We start from the raw sequence: 6,000 nt of genomic DNA, 5'->3' as shown, positions 1-6,000 counted from the left end.
GAATATTTGACACATCATAGGTTTGTGACACAAAATGAATGTAGTTAAAGAACAGATATATTTGAAATTGGACATTTAAATACCTATTATGGTCCAATATCCAAAATCTAAGAACATATTAGAATCAGCATATCAAAGAACCCCAAGAATTCAATTTTTGATGAAATCAGACAAAAGTTTAATCTAGGACCCTTTGGACCTCAATGTGGACCAATTTGATAAAGGAGCCCACAATCCAAAATCTCTCTGATTTGGACCAACTTGAAAACTGGGCCTAAAAATCTAATATTTAAATAGAGTTTAGATTCAGCATTTGAAAGAACCCTATATATATATTTAATTTATGTTGAAGTGAAACACAGGTTAATTTTATCCATAATATTTTCTGTGCAAATGGAAATAACTCAAACTGGATAAATAGTTCTCTAAAATAAGATATGATGCAATTTTTCAAATTATAATCAATAATATAATAGCAACAACCAGTGATGACTAAGTTCTCTAAAATTAGATATGATTTTTTTGGGGCCCAAAAATCAAAATACATGGTTAGATTCAGCATATCAAAGAACCCCATATATTCAATTTTTGTTGAAATCAAACAAAGTTTAATTTTGGACCCCAACTTGGACCAACTTGAAAACTGGGCCCATAATCAAAAATCTAAACACATGTTTAGATTCAGCATATCAAAGAACCCCAAGAATTCAATTTTTGTTAAAATCAAAGTTTCAAACTAAGTTTAATTTTGGACCCTTTGGACCTTAATGTAGACCAATTTAAAAAACGGGACTTAAAATTAAAAATCTAAATACACGGTTAGGTTTGGAATATCAAAGAACCCCAATAATTTAATTTTTGATGAAATAAAACAAAGTTTAATTTTGGACCATTTTGACCTCAATATGAACCAATTTGATAGCGGGGCCCACAAATAAAAAATCTAAATACATGGTTAGATTCAGCATATCAAAGAACCCCATATATCCAATTTTTGTTGAAATCAAACAAAGTTTAATTTTGGACCCCAATTTGGACTAACTTGAAAACTGGGCCCTAAATCAAAAATCTAAATACATGTTTAGATTCAGCATATCAAAGAACCCCATATATTCATTTTTTGTTAAAATCAAACTAAGTTTAATTTTGGACCCTTTGGACCTTAATGTAGACCAATTTGAAAACTGGGCCCAAAATTAACAAGTCAAAATCGTGATTATTGAACTTGACCTCCATTTTGTTGTCAGTAACAACATATTAAAATTTAAAAAGGTTTGGTTGAACAGTTCATGAGTAAATGCACGGACACGACATTTTTTAAACTTTCAAGAACCGTAACTCCTGAACGGTAAAAGTCAAAATCGTCATTATTTAACTTGACCTCCATTTTGTTGTCAGTAACAACATATTAAAATTTAAAAAGGTTTGGTTGAACAGTTCATGAGTAAATGCACGGACACGACATTTTTTAAACTTTCAAGAACCGTAACTCCTGAACGGTAAAAGTCAAAATCGTCATTATTGAACTTGACCGCCATTTTGTTGTCAGTAACAACATATTAAAATTTAAAAAGGTTTGGTTGAACGGTTCATGAGTAAATGCACGGACACGACATTTTTTAAACTTTCAAGAACCGTAACTCCTGAACGGTAAAAGTCAAAATCGTCATTATTAAACTTGACCTCCATTTTGTTGTCAGTAACAACATATTAAAATTTTAAAAGGTTTGGTTGAATGGTTCATGAGTAAATGCACGGACACCATTTGGTTGCCGCCCGCCCGCCCGCCCGTCCGACCGACCGACCGACCGCCGTACATCACCAAATCAATAACCGACATTTTTGACACAAAAATCCGGTTAAAAATTCTCATCACGGCTCTCCATACAGCGAACTAGAAATGTATTATTCCCAAAAGAAGGGGAGTAATCTGTTATAAAACTATGATTTCACAATGTTCTTTTCTTAAAAAGCCTGCCCTAAGTCTTTATACTCGGCTACATTTTAAGTGACGATACTGTTTTGAGATTTTTTTAACTATACAGTAAAAAATAGAAAATCCCAAGAACATTAACACACGTCCCAATGGGGGACGAATAAAATGACAATAAAACTAACACATACTTATTACTTAAAGTTGTTAATTTCTAGGTCATTTGGTCTCTTGTGAAGAGTTGTATGATTGGCAATCATACCACATCTTCTTTTTTATATTATGAAACTAAAATAAAAAAAACTTGGAAATTCTTAAAAAGCAACACATACACCTCATGCCCATGAATACTTTCTACTTAAGGTAGATAGGGGTCTAAATAAAAAAAAAAATTGTCAAAATGTACTTTATATCATGCTTTTTTCAAAAATATAATAAAAGTATGGGACACCGGGCTTATTTTCACGCTACAGGTTGTGCAAAATTGTCAGATTTTGTATAGATTATGCATGGAAAACACAATTTTGTGCGATAACACGAAAACTACACCATAGAATTTCAAGATAAAATATGAGAAGATAGCTCTAATAATATGATTTCAGATAAGAAAAATAAATGGGGTCACCATAACAAAATAGGTAAATTCACAACACATTCTATTGTAAAAGTTACTTTATCTAAGTTATCTTCCCTTATATCTGAGTTGTCTCCCCTTATGTGGCAAAGTTGAAAAAAAAAATCAAACAGAAACATTCTGTTTTTTGTAAAATACATCCGTAAATATGATAAAACACATAATTTTCTATATTAACATGATAAGTCTTGCACATTAATTGCATACTACTCTCGAAATTTGCACATTTTATTAAAGATCTAAACAGATTGTTATCTGCTATTTCAAAATCAAAGATGGAGGAAGACACTCCAGCCACCTTAATAAAGACAACACTTAGCAATTACAGCTTGAACTGTTACAATATTTTTAGAAAAACCATATAATTTTCTTTTTAATTTACTTGGAAATAACCACACAAAGGACTAGAAATACTGTGAACAGAGCTAACACATCCCTACGTCAACAATTCTATGCTATCTGAAACCCTACTTACTAATAAAAAGATAAAGGTAGACATTTAACAACCGCAATGTAAAAGTAATATTCTGTAGGATTTTTCATTGAAATCCCGTGGATGAATACAATAAGCATATTCCAAGAGTCTGATTTTTGCTATAAACCAAAATTGCGTGCATTCACAGACACCGTGGTCATTGTATAATTTGCTTCTTTTAATTGTCTAAAGAAAAACAAAGGAAGATTTGCAAAAAGAGAGAATATTAAAAAAAAAAACAATTCAAAGCACTAATTCCAAAAAAAAACAAACAGATACACTATATGAAAAAGACGAAAAGACAATTCACAATTCACAAAATAATACACAGAAAACATCAGATTGAGAATCACGAACCCTATCGAAAACTAGAGTGCTCCGGATAGGAAAGCACATCCTGCACCACAATTGTCACCAGTCGTGTTGCTTAAGGTAAGAACAAATCTGGAGAGTATTCACAAATCATCAGAATTTAAGGATGTAGTTAGGTGAAATTAAAAAAATCTAGAATTTAAAATTGATACTATAAGTCAGATGAGCGTCAGTGAATGGACAAAATAAGCTAAAAATATTGATAGGTTATGGAACTCCTTTTTACGATATTTGATTTTTTAATAAATGGCGGGAAAAGGCTGACTCGGAGTTTAACCTTACATTTAGCCATGCCATTATTGAGGTCTCAAATCGTAAGAAAAGAAATTTTGAATCTGCTAAAATTTTGGATTTGACTTTTTATGAGCTATTGAAGTCTTCTATGAAAAGAAATGTTGGTGATATGGGGCAAAACATTTTACCCTGTGTCAAAGGGGAAAAAAACCAAGAAGTCCGAACATCTGAAAAAAGTTCATAAACCTGACATAAGTACATCCTTAACAAGAGATTGATGTAGTTATTCTGGAATACAAACGTAGTAATAAAACATATATCGGAGTCAATCTATGTATCTATGAATTATCTAACAAAAGACGCAACACATTGAGAATATTTCTTTATTTAAATCAAGCGTAAGAAATAAACTTAAAAAAAGCAAATAAAACAAACAAGTGGATGTATTATAGAATGCAATATAAAATATAGTTTCACAAAGATGTGTCTCGCCTGATTCACAAATATTTTAGATTAGCAATCTTATTGACATTGTCAATAGGCAATTATATAATTGTGCATCTTAAAAGGAAAATATATACAACGTTAGTGTACTGTTTGGGTTTGAAATAATTTTAATACGATATAAAAGATATATGAGGTAAATTAGAGGTATAAACAAATTTTTGTTTTGTAGAAAATATTCTACCTAGAGACATGTATATTGTGATAGAAGCTGAATAACATTATCACCATTTTCTAGTTCGAGCCTTTCTAATGAAAAAAATCTAAAAGAAAAAGCCCTGCGGATGCACCAAATTTATAAATTGTTATTTTTATCTTTTGAAACAAAAACCAAAATTTGAACAATGTTATTATATCTGAATCAATGTAACACGAGTGACCTCACAAACTCCACTTTTAAAACAATTTATGGATGTTACATGTTATACATGTACAGGAAAATACAGAATATTAAAATATGATAGTTGAAACTAACAAAACAAATTCATCACTGTATCGTTTATGTACTAAGTCAGGAATATGACAGTTGTTAACCATTCGTTTGATGTGTTTGAGCTTTTGAGTTTGCCATTTGAATTTTCCTCGGCGTTTGGTATTTTTGTGATTTTACTTTTTATGTAGAATGTACATTTAAACTGTAGCAGTTTAATCGTTAAAACTTTACAACTGCGTCCACTGTTAACTAAAGTTTATTGCAGCCTTACAATCTAACAATTTTCGATGTTAAATACTTATTGGTACAAAATTACAGTTTTTACCTACTTGATATATTACATCGTTTAAATTTAAGACTAGCATGCATATAGCAACTAACTTAGGTGGGGAAATAATTTGCATCATCTTTTAAAATATAAATAAGAAGGTGAGGTAAAAGTGCCAATGAGACAACTCTCCATCCAAGTCACACTGTGTAAAAAGTAAACAATTATAGTCAAAGTACTGCCTTCAACACGGAGCCTTGGCTCTCACCAAACAGCAAGTATTGAAAAAGATACACGAAAGGATAAAAGATTGATCTGATAAAAGCATTTACTTGCATCTCTGCACCTGCGTATTGAAGACGTGTTTTGAGTGTTCTGATTTGTCCTTAAAACCTATAAACATCAAGAAATTTAATATCATCGCGATCCATATTCTATTGATTTGATATTTGAAAATTCTTTATAATTTCATAACTTTGCATTATATATATAAACTTTATTTTCTTCGAAGATTTCGCAAGTAAACAAGTTCATACAATAATAAAATAATTACATATTGAACAAAACAGTGGAGGGATTGAATCAGTAAAGAGTCAAATTTAAATGTGAGTGTTTGAATCAGTTGAATGTCACATCTAAATAAATGATAATATTGCTGAAGGAATTAAATTAACTGTTATAGAACACACTGCACATTCGCAGAACATGTGTAATGCAAGCCTTTGAGAATTAAATACTGTTATCAAAATCCAGATCATTGTCCACAACTTTGCTAGAATCCGTAGTTCCTTTCATTGCTATGATATTTTATCAAAATAAAATGAAAGCATATTACGTTAATTTTGTATAATCTCATTCATAAAAATATACCATTGATAGAGAAGACAAGCGTATCGTTTAATCATTTTTTTCAGTGTTATCTTTTATAAGTTATTTGTCACACATTTCTAGAAAGTGTAAGTCTGGTTTTTCAAATAATATTTTAGTGTTTCATCTACTAGTTATTTTCGAACAAAAACACCCTGACAATACAGTAGACATAATATCAAGTATAAAGAAATAAAATATGTAAAACTTTCATACGGAACACAGGGAATTTGTCCTTAAAATCCCCCCAATATAGATCAAAACGATTTGCAAGAACTCT

Source organism: Mytilus californianus, unplaced genomic scaffold (assembly GCF_021869535.1).
Source record: "Mytilus californianus isolate M0D057914Y unplaced genomic scaffold, xbMytCali1.0.p SCAF_9, whole genome shotgun sequence".
Classification (NCBI taxonomy): domain Eukaryota; kingdom Metazoa; phylum Mollusca; class Bivalvia; order Mytilida; family Mytilidae; genus Mytilus; species Mytilus californianus.
This window is presented reverse-complemented; position numbering follows the sequence as displayed.